The 11499-nt window shown below is 47.1% G+C and overlaps 1 protein-coding gene across 2 annotated transcripts in view; it reads right to left on the minus strand.

Annotated features, from left to right (window-relative positions):
* Positions 1 to 10185, minus strand: part of GJB3 (gap junction protein beta 3) — a 29648-nt gene extending 19463 nt beyond the window's left edge. Inside the window, exon 1 of one of the 2 annotated variants that reach the window (XM_060258182.1) lies at positions 10036 to 10185. The gene's annotated coding sequence lies outside the window, so the exon portion shown is untranslated. Of the gene's footprint in view, positions 1 to 418; positions 655 to 10035 lie in introns of those variants that run through there. The other variant, XM_060258183.1, reaches the window with a different exon arrangement.
* Between the last annotated feature and the right edge of the window lie 1314 nt (positions 10186 to 11499).

Raw genomic sequence — 11499 nt, forward strand, 5'->3', positions numbered from 1 at the left:
TAAAGAGGAGAGCATAATAAAATAGGGTTGCCAGGTACCCCCTGGCACTTGAGTAGGGGGGTAGGGTTGTGGGATCCAGTTGGGAAACTCCTGGAGATTTGGGAATGGAGTCTGGGGAGGACTCCTCCCTCAGTGGAGTGCAGTGCCTAGAGTAGTCCACCCTCCAAAACAGCCCTTTTGTCCAGGAGAAGCAGTCTGTTTGGTGTAAAGGTGGTCTGTAATCCTGGTCCCACCTGGAGGCTGGCATCCGTATAGTAAACCCATAAAGTGCAATAAAAGGTGTGAACAATTTCAAAGGCCAAGCATTAAAAGCCTAGGTGCAGCATAACCGCTACATAAAGCACTGTTGTCACCACCTTGGATCCCACCTGTCCTGGGAGAAAGGTGGGGTATATAAATATTTGAAATAAATACATACATTTTTTAATCCTTATATTGCAGACTGGAGACTCCTGAACCCTCCTGCTGGAGGAAAGCACTTCCATTAGTGCAACAGACTGGCTGGATCCATGCCCTAGTGAGCTTACACTAAAGACAAGATTTGAATGGAGCATACAACTCATCCTATTAGATAGATCCAAATAGGTCTGAAATAGTAGATCAAAATAGGAGTCAATTGACTCCTATTTTTAACTCATCCTATTAGTTGCTACTATCACTAACCTATTTCTTCATCAGCTTTCAAACATCAGAGTAACAGGAAAAAGTCCATTCTGCTGTGACTCTCGGCTTCGGTTGTCAATTCTGAGTTTGGAAACTCCTGCAGATTTGGGGGTTAAACCTAGGGAGGCTGGGGTTAGGGAGGGGAGGGACTAGGGTTGCCAATCCCCAGGTGGGGGCAGGGGATCCCCCGGTTTGGAGGCCCTCCCCCCGCTTCAGGGTCGTCAGAAAGCATGGGGAGAGGAGGGAAATGTCTGCTGGGAACTCTATTATTCCCTATGGAGATTTATTCCCGTAGAAAATCATGGAGAATTGATCTGCGGGTATCTGGGGCTCTGGGGGGGGGCTGTGTTTTGGGGTGTTTTTAGTATAGCATCTAGTGCCTCTCCCCAAAGTACCCCCCCAAGTTTCAAAAAGATGGGACCAGGGGGTCCAATTCTATGAGCCCCAAAAGAAGGTGCCCCTATCCTTCATTATTTCCTGTGGAAGGAAGGAATTGAAAAGGTGTGCCGTCCCTTTAAATGTGATGGCCAGAACTCCCTTTGGAGTTCAATTATGCTTGTCACAGCCTTGATCTTGGCTCTGCCCCTAATGTCTCCTGGCTCCACCCCCAAAGTCTCCTGGCTCCACCCCCAAAGTCCCCAGATATTTCTTGAATTGGACTTGGCAACCCTAAGAGGAAGACAATGGTAAAAAACCACCTCTTGTTTTTCCCTTGCCTTAAATGCCTCTTGCTGGGGTCACCAGAATTCGATTGTGACTTGATGGCACTTAACGTAGGTAAGGAGGAATCCTAAGCAGGTCTACTGACGTCTGTTGTTTACCCCCAGGCGAGTGCTCTTAAAGGCACAGACACAGACTTGCAAGGGAGGGAGTCAGATCAGACTGAATTCCTGAGAAGTGCTGACCCATGGCTTGTAGAGCCTGTAGGTTGCCAACTGTCCAAAAAAGTAATAGCAGTTTGTTGTGCAGAAACCAGGTCAGAATGAATATAAGAATGAATGCATGCGAACGTCTGCCGATCAGGGGGCTATGAAGGCCGAGGCTCAGAAGCTGGTTTTTTAAAAATATTTTTTGGCATACTTTAATGCTTGGCTTTTGAAATTGTTAACACCTTTTATTGCACTTTATAGGTTTATTATACTTTTTTAAAAAGTATGTCCTCTGCAGACATTTGTAAAACTCTCACTTGGATTTTGTCCTTGCTGTGTAGGGTTGCCAAGTCCAATTCAAGAAATATCTGGGGACTTTGGGGGTGGAGCCAGGAGACTTTGGGGGTGGAGCCAGGAGACACTGGGGGCGGAGCCAGGAGCAAGGGTGTGACAAGCATGATTGAACTCCAAGGGAGTTCTAGCCATCACATTTAAAGGGACAGCACACCTTTTAGAATGCCTTAATTCCATAGAAAATAATGAAGGATAGGGGCACCTTCTTTTGGGGCTCATAGAATTGGACCCCCTGGTCCAATCTTTTTGAAACTTGGGAGGTATTTTGGGAAGAGGCACTAGATGCTATACTGAAAATTTGGCGCCTCTACCTCAAAAAACAGCCCCCCCAGAGCCCCTGACACCCGTGGATCAATTCCCCATCATTCCCTATGGGAATCGTTCCTGGAGGTGCATAATGATTATGGGGGTGGAGCTTCCCCCGCCGGCCAGCTGGCTGGGGGAGGGGGGAAGCCTGTAAAACCAGGGGATCCCCCGCTGGGACCTGGGGATTGGGAAGCCTATTGCTGTGCTTGGCTTATCCCTGCATTTTAAATTACTATCCTAGGAATATCCCATTTTAGGGTTGCCAATATTTAAAACTGGCCCCGCTCCTTTGCATTTAAAAGCACAGTTTTAGCAGTGGAAGCTTTCCCAGTCTTGCAGAGAAACTATGTAGGGACATGAGGCATGTTAAAGTCTGCACTCTGCACCTCAACCTGCTGTTCAAAAAACAGGAGAAGGGTTGTTTTATTATTATTATTATTATTATTATTATTATTATTATTATTATTATTAAAAAAGTAGGCCACACTGCTCCTAATTTGTTTTTAAGTACATTTCTGATACCTGAAAGCCAGTTAAATACGCTAAATTCCAAACACGTTGCTTCTTGAAACACGGTAGCATTTTCTACTTTCACCAAAACCTGCTTGGGTTCTTAACTCTGCTTTCTCTGCATTCCAGGCGGTCCTTAAATGGGAGTTTACTAGTTAGGGAGTGCACTGGAGGTGAGCTGTCGGTGTAATTGTGAAGGTGCAGTTAACCTGTTAAATGCTGGAGCATCTGTTAGCCATGGCCTGCTTGGATTGCTTTGTCTCAATGGTGTTTGAATTCACAGTGGTGGGCTGCAGGGACCACAGTGAGATCTTGGGCCAGGGAGACCCAAATGCAAATCTTGTCCCTACCCAGAGGTTCTTTCTGGAAAGCTCTGGACAAGGAGGGTTCCCATTCCTTTGTCCTCAGTAGAGTTTCCTCCGATTTCAGAGCTCCCAAACCACCTGCATGGAGAAGGCCAGAGGACAAGCCCCACCCCTGAAGAGCTCCATTGTTGTGTGGCAGGCCTGTACGATGATATATTACCCAGAAGTGACATCATCACACTGGGCACATCACGCAAGGGATGCTTTAGCATTTGGGTAAAAAACTCTATGGCACCATAGAAAAAAGTCCACCACCAGCAGCCAGGTAAAACCTGGCAACCCTATAAACAAGTCACTTTTCTCCTGGTCTCAGTTTCCAGTGTGAGAAACCAATATATAGTGACATCCCTACCTCACTAGGCTGTTGTTGGAGTGTCCATCTACAGTCTGGGAAGCCCAGGTTCTAAGCCCCACTCTTACATGAATGCTCACTAGGTAGGGGTGCCAGGACGCCCCCTGGCAACTGGCAGGATTTGAGGGGGGGGGGGGTAGAGTTGCCAGATCCAGGCTGGGGGACTCCTGGAGATTTGGGGATGGAGCCTGGGGAGGACAGGGACCTCAGTGGGGTACAATGCCATAGAGTCCACCCTCCAGGGCAGGGGTCCCCAACCCCCGGGCCGGGGACCAGTACCGGGCCACAGCCTGTTTGAAACAGATCGTGCATGGCACCTCCTCTCTCTCCCTCCCCCCCATGGCACCTCCTCTCTCTCCCCCCCCCCCCCCCCGTTTTCACCATTTGAAGGCCAGGGAAGGAGGCAAGGGCAGTGTCACTTGCTGCTGCAGCAGCGGTTTCCCCACCCATCAGCTGATCGGCAGGGGGTTGGGGTTGGCCTGGGAGGCACTTCACGGCCCCCGTCCCTGGCCTTAAAATGGTGAAAATGGGGGTGTGGGTGGGGAGGAGGAGGTGGTGAGGCTGTGTGGGGGCAGTGGTGAAGGAGGGAGGAAGAAAACGGGGGGAGGAGGAGGTGGTGAGGCTGTTGGGGGGGACGGAGGGAGGAGGGCCGGTCCCCGGGGCCAAAAAGGTTGGGGACCACTGCTCCAGGGCATCCGTTTTTTCCAGGGGAACTGATTGCTGTAGTCTGGAGATGAGCTGTAATTCTGGGGGATCCCCAGGTCCCACCAGGAGGCTGGCATCCTTATCACTGGGGGACTTTGGGCCAGTCATATATATGCAGTCTTCTCAGTCTAACCTATCTCACAGAGTGGCTGTGAAGATAAATATGGTAGAGGGGGAAATGATGTGAGCTGCTTTAGGTCCGCACTGAAGAGAAAGATGGCGTATAAATGGAGTAAATAAATAAAGTCTGTAAAGTAGTTTCCAACTGAAATGCTGTTTGATATATTCCTTGCTGGAGTGCTGCTGTTTATTATTTATTGAGCAAATTTATTTGCCACCTTTTCTCTCATAACACAGGATTCAAAGTGTCTTGCCAACCATAATCAAAAATAAGGATATAATCCCTCTAGTTCAGCCACCTGTGCTTCAAAGCATCTTCTCTCAGGCTCCCTATCAGGAATAATTAAGTTTTGCATTTCTGCAGTGCATTGTAAGTATTCAAAACACCTACTTCTACTGCTTCTAATGACTATTGTGCTGCCAAGATGGAATTGACTCATGGTGACCCCAGATCTTCAAGGCAAATTGATGAGAGTGGTGATTTTCCATTGCCTTCCTCCGCACAGAAACTCCCATCTTCCTTGGTGGTCTCCCATCCAAGTGGCCAGTACTTCTATGCTCCCAAACTTCGACAAACGGGTGGTTCTATTACTACTAATTTTAAATATATCTAAGTAGGCAGCCATGTTGGTCTGAAGTAGTAGAACAAAATAGGAGTCGATTGCATCTTTAAGACCAACTTAGTTTTATTCAGAACGTAAGCTTTCGTGGGCATGCACACTTCTTCAGACGAGGAATGAGGTACAGTAAGCAGAGCCACATATAGCTGGTGGGGTTTGGAATAGTGGGACAAAGTTAAAATCCAATAGCAGAATAGTAAAATTAACAAATTCAGAAAACCTTTGATTTTATGGTTTATGCATTTTATGGTTTCCCAAGCTAATGCAACCCAGATCAAAGGTTTTCTGAATTTGTTAATTTTACTATTCTGCTATTGGATTTTAACTTTGTCCCACTATTCCAAACCCCACCAGCTATATGTGGCTCTGCTTACTGTACCTCATTCCTCGTCTGAAGAAGTGTGCATGCACACGAAAGCTTACATTCTGAATAAAACTAAGTTGGTCTTAAAGGTACAATTGACTCCTATTGACTCCAATTGTTCTAATTTTAAAGCATCTCAAAAGTAAAAAAAGAAAGTTAAGCTCTGCTTGCAGATTTACAGTTAACATAGCTACACTTCGTTGGATAACAGTGTCCTATTCCTAGATCTGTGGACAGGTGAGTACATGTGCTGAAGTGTACCTAGCGAGACTCATAGTAAAGCCCTTCCTGCTACCATTAAGGCCTCATTCAATGAGTTCTGTGATAAACTAAATCAGACAGAGTAGCTGAAGGCAGAGAAGAGGGGAATTCAAATATTAAATCTCTCTCGTTGACTCAAGTGAGCCAGAGTACGTGCTCTAGAACAGGGCCAAAAGGAACTAGGTCACAGCAGGATTTGCTCAGCATCCTCTGTGACTCCTCCAGCACCCAAATGAAGTTGATTGTAGGTTGAAGTGCAGCAAGAGGAAGTACTTCTTCACCCAACACATCACTAACTTATGAGTCTATGTCACACGCTGATGGTTACTAGTTGGAGTGTTTCAAAATTTGAAAGGAGGGGGCAAAATGGAGCCTGTATGTGAAAGGGTTTTGGGGACCAGGTGGTGGAGGAAGGCTGCTGCCTTTGGGGCCTGCTGGTGCATTTCTTGAAGGCCATTTGCCTGGCCACAGCTGGAACTTGGATGGAGCTTTGGTTGGATCTAGCAGGGCCATTCCTAGGATTTTGCAAAGTGGGTCACGGGGCGCTGGTTTCTGATGGTGTGCTACTTCAGGTCACTCTCCTGTTTGGAAGGCTTATGTGAGCCCTGGGGGACATAAAATGGCTCTGGAGCAAGTCAAAGAAAGTGACTCTTCTGACAGAACAAACTGCAGGCGACAGGACCATTCAGTTCAGCAGTGCCAGCACTGGCCATTGGCTCACTCAATGCCTCCTCCCACAAGCCACTGGCATCACAGGAAGTGGTAGGGTTGCCAAGTCCTCTTCCCCCAGCGGGGACAGTTGTGCACATGCTGTGCGCTGTGCGACAAAATGACGCCACCCGAAAGTGATGTCATCAAAATGGAGGCGCCCATGCGGGGCTGCTCTAGGTGTTTCCAGGAAAACTCTATGGTTTTCCCTGGATACTCTAGCCATTTGGGAGGTTAAAACTCTATGGCGCCTATTATACCATAGAGTTTTACCTCCCAAATGGCTACAGCACCCAGGAAAACCATAGAGTTTTCCTGGAAATGCCTAGAGCAGCCTTCACAGGCACCACCATTTTGATGATGTCACTTCCGGGTGGCATCATTGCGCCAGCGATGCAGGGGGAGGTTCCCGCCCGACCCAATGTGGGCTGGCGGGTTGAGAACCTCCCAGGCGGGAGATTCCCCGCCTGGATCGGGGGGGTTGGCAGCCCGAGGAAGTGGCAACTGGTGGCCTGCAACAAATTGTCCTTGATTTTGAAGAGTTGAGTGACCCCCCAAGGCTAGGGCTCAGCTCTGCTTCTTCTGGGCCCTTAGTGGCCCTCAAAGGCAGCAGCCCACTGGGAAATTTCTGTGTAAGTTAAATAGCCAGTCCACTTGGTGAGCTGGCTCTGGTCTCTTCTCAGCCCTTCTATGTAGGGAAAATAAGAGAATGCCCTTGACCATATGCAGGCTTCCCTTTTTTCTCTTTGCCAATAACATACAGACCTCGTACACCATGAGGCTCCAAGTCAATGGTGAGAGTTCTGAATAAGATCAAGCTCCCAAACCTTACATTTTGTAAATTAAGCAGTCTGTTAAGCAATCCAGTATAGTGTCATGATCAGGGGCCCTTGATCTTTTTGAGCCTGTGACCACCTTCAGAATTTTGATACAACGTGGTAGGCACAGTCACAAAATGGCTGCCATGTAAGGCACATGTAGGGTTGCCAAGTCCAATTCAAGAAATATTTGGGGACTTTGGGGATGGAGTCAGGAGACTTTGGGGGTGGAGCCAGGAAACATTGGGGGCGGAGCCAGGAGCAAGGGTGTGACAAGCATAATTGAACTCCAAGGGAGTTCTGGCCATCACATTGAAAGGGACAGCACACCTTTTTAAATGCCCTTCATTGGAAATAATGAAGGATAGGGGCACCTTCTTTTGGGGCTCATAGAATTAGACCCCCTTGTCCAATCATTTTGAAACTTGGGGGGTATTTTGGGGAGAGGCACTAGATACTATACTGAAAATTTGGTGCCTCTACCTCAAAACACAGCCCCCCAGAACCCCCAATATCCGCAGATCAATTCCCCATTATTCTGTAAAACTGCCGGAGTTCTAGAGCTGTGGGGGGTGGGGCTTCCCCCGCCTGCTAGCTGGCTGGGGGGTGGGAGAAACCTGTAAAACCAGGAGATCCCCCGCTGGGACCTGAGGATTGGGAAGCCTAGGCACATGTCAGTCACAAAACTTACCTTAGGGTTGTCAAGTCCAATTCAAGAAATATCTGCGGACTTTGGGGGTGGAGCCAGGAGCAAGATTTTGACAAGGATAACTGAACTCCAAAGGGAGTTCTGGCCATCACATTTAAAGGGATAGCACATATTATAAATGCCCTTCATTGGAAATAATGAAGGATAGGGGCACCTTCTTTTGGGCTCATAGAATTGGACCCCCTTGGTCAATCTATTTGAAACTTGGAGGGTACTTTGGGGAGAGACACTGAATGCTATGCTGAAAATTGGTGCCTCTACCTCAAAAAAAAAAAAAAAAGCCCCACCAGAGTCCCCGATATCTGTGGATCAATTCTCCATTATACCTTATGGGAATTGGACTCCATAGGGAATAATGGCATGCTCAGCAGACATTTCACTCCCTTCCCCCCAGTTTGTGATTACCATGAAGTGGAGGGAGGGCCTCCAAACTGGGGATTGGCAACTCTAACTTACCTGCAGTCACACAGGGAAGACCATTGTGCTGTGGTGGCAGCTGCTGCCAAAGCAACGTTTTAAAAAATCTACACCATCAAATCTCCAGAGGCCAAGCAAAAGCCTCACCAGGCCCCACCCACTTTCTAAAAAACACTTGGTGGGCACCAGGAAAGGTGCCAGAAGGTGCAGTACCATGTTGGGGACCTCTGGGTTAGCCTTTCAGACCTGGATCTGGGAAATCCAGCTTCAAATCCCCATTCTGCCACTGAAGCTTGCTGGATGACCTTGCCTAATCACATAGTCTCAGTCTAACCTACCTCACAGGGTTGTTGTGTGGCTATAATGGAGAAGAGGAGAATGATGTGAGCTGCTTTGGGCCACCATGGTGGAGAAAGGCAGGGTAGATCTGAAGTCAATAAACAAGGGAAGTTTAAATGTAATGACCTTAAACGACAGGTTCACACAAATATCACATGGTGATTCCAGCCTGAAGCAATGACTGGTAGCTTGTGAATGGGTTCACTGATCAGTGCATTTTGGAGTGGGGCTGCCGCTCAGGGGCAGAGCATCTGTTTGGCCTTCAGAGAGTCCCAGATTCAATCCCCAGCATCTCCAGTTAAAAAGATCAAGTAGTAGAGGATGTGGGAGACTTCCACCTGAGAAACTGAGGAGACGCTGCCAGTCAGAATAGAGAAGACTGAACTTGCTAGACCAAGCATCTGACTCATTATAAGGCAGCTCCATGTGTTCAGCTTTTCAAAGGAGGTATTCACATATTCTGTTCCCAGTCATTGAGTATATGCTACCCACACAAAGAAAAAATTAAGGAATGCATATTTATGACCGACGATGTCCATCAAATCACAGAATTGCCAAGCGCCTTTCCACTTTTCTCAGTGTGTTTGTGTGTGTGTGAATATTATATTTCTCTATGATTTCTCCTCACACACACTGATTTCAGGACCCCCCCCCCCCCCCGCACAGGGCCAACAGATATCTTTTGTTCCAAACCTCTCTCTCTTAGAACGTAGCAAGTACCCTATATTTCAAAAGCACGTCGCACCACAGAACTCCGAAAACAAAACAAAAGAGATTCCATCGCTCCATAAGGGCTTTTGTTTTTTTCCACTCCCTAAATAGTACTAGTCACTAACACTTTCCTTTGTAAGGAAAGATATTCCCAAGACTATACTGGTGATCGACTAGCAGTCTTTCCCAGCTCGGAAACCAAAAAAGAACAATGTAAAAGTTAAAAGCCATGCTTGACGTTCTCTGATTGAAATCAAAAGTACTTAAACAAGCTAACTTGGGCTGGCTCATACCAAAAGAAAGCAAGGTCCCCGACAGCCCTGCAAACTCCTGAATTCCCCGGAATTACTTCTGCTTTAGCCTTTTTTTTCCTTGTTTGTTCTTTTCAGATTTCCAATCCACAAAACCCACAGACAGGTAAGATGAGTTGAGCTACCTAAAGAGTGAACTAGAGTCTTCCTTCTTACGGGCATCAGACAATGTTTTTCCTTTCATTTGAACAACAGTGACCAGCTGGCATGGATTTACTCCTTGGCAAACGAATGACAAGAATTTCTTCCAGGCCACCCTAGAGCTGCAGCGAAGAATTGGATCCAGAGAAAAACACATCGTTTTGAATTCTATTTGGTTGGAACGATCCAGATCCACTTGTTGGTTATGATATGTCAGTCATTTTAATTGTGCTTTTATAGGAAACATTTGTCCTTAACTTTGCATGTCAAGCTGGTAGCTACTAGTTTGTTTCAAATAAAAAAGAAAATTCATTCAGTCTGTCTGTCTAGCTGGCTAGCTATCTTCCAAAGTCCCTCTTCAACACAATAGTAACACGTGAAATTCCACTTACCAACTGACAAATTTCCTTGGCCTTCTCCCAGTTCTGTCAACCTCACTCTAGAGAGCAGCAGAGAATTGCCCCGTAAGGTCGGAATCCCCACGCTGGAGGGCTTATGCCACGAAACTTTCTCTTCTACCTGGCGAGAGAAGCACCAAAGGATCCTGAGTTTCTTGCATTGCAATGAGCTGCCTTCTTCTCTGCTGAACTGAGCAATGTAGGTGTGGTCTTTCTGAGGTTGTGCAAGGGGAAAGGAATCCTTTTTGCGAGTGGCAAAGGCGGGAAGGGGGAGGAGGAGGAGGAGGAGGAAAGGCAGAGTAGAGTTTCACTTGGCTGGTTTTACTGCAGATTTCGTGGCAGCAGAAGAGCAGGAAAGGGCCAGCAGAAGATGTTGATCTATAAAGGTCGGCCTGGCGAATGTGGCATACCCCTTTTCTGCCCCCCCCACTCCCGTCCTAGTATGAGGGATCCCACTTTGTCTTCAAATGGAACCTGCCTATGAGAACTGGCCTATGAGAGCCAGTTGCTCCAGGTCACAAGTTGGGTGCTGCACAGTGTGGGTGTTAGCTGCTGCTCTTTGGAGTGCCAGTGGGAATAGTATGCGGGAGAGGAGCACAGTGGCTGGGATAAGATTTATTTCCTTAAGATTGCTATAGAAGCTTAAGAGTATGTGGTGCTCTTACAGCAGAAATTGAGCAAAAATGATAGGTCTCTGCCCCAAACAGCTTGCATTACACATGTTAAGGACAGATGAGAAATGGGAGGAGCTTTGGAGGTTTCAGTATGGGAGGAAAAGGGCAGCTGTCTTCATTTTCATTAGGAGATGAACCTGCCCTTCCAGCATGTCCCTTACAGCTTCTAACACCATCAATGTGGTGCAGTGCTTCAGATGTCAGACTGGGGTGGGAGTGTGTGCAAATATCTGCTCTGCTGTGGAAGCTCGCTGGGTGACCTTGGGCCAACTCTTTGCAGGGTTGTTGTGAGGATAAAATGGAGGATATGGGGAGAATGATGTCGAGTGCTATGGATCCACAATGGGGGGAAGGCAGGGTATAAACTAAATAAATACACCTGTAGGATCGGCAACAGTTTTTCCCAAGGAAGAGATAGTATGAGAAGCTTTGCCCATTGAATTTTGGCCTGCTGTTTTGCTTTGTATTTATTTAGTTTAGTTTAGTTTAATTGTCAGCAGCTTCATTAGAATACTGCTCAAATACAATAATAATTTATAAAGGTAAAAGGTAAAATATAGCAAGCTAATTAAACAAGGGTTTAGAAAGGGGCTAAAGGACATGTGACTGGAGGAACAGATCCACAGAGGCTGTGCTTCAATGGATACCCCAGCATCAGATATGATTGGCAGTAGAAACAGAGACTTCCTGGGCTGTGTTCATCAGCTACCCCTAACTGCTGCAGAGGAAAGGCTGAGCTGCCTGCACTGAGCACAAAGATGGCATTGCCCACCCACCCCGATGG

This window comes from Heteronotia binoei, chromosome 17 (genome assembly GCF_032191835.1).
Source record: "Heteronotia binoei isolate CCM8104 ecotype False Entrance Well chromosome 17, APGP_CSIRO_Hbin_v1, whole genome shotgun sequence".
In the NCBI taxonomy this organism is placed as follows: Eukaryota; Metazoa; Chordata; class Lepidosauria; order Squamata; family Gekkonidae; genus Heteronotia; species Heteronotia binoei.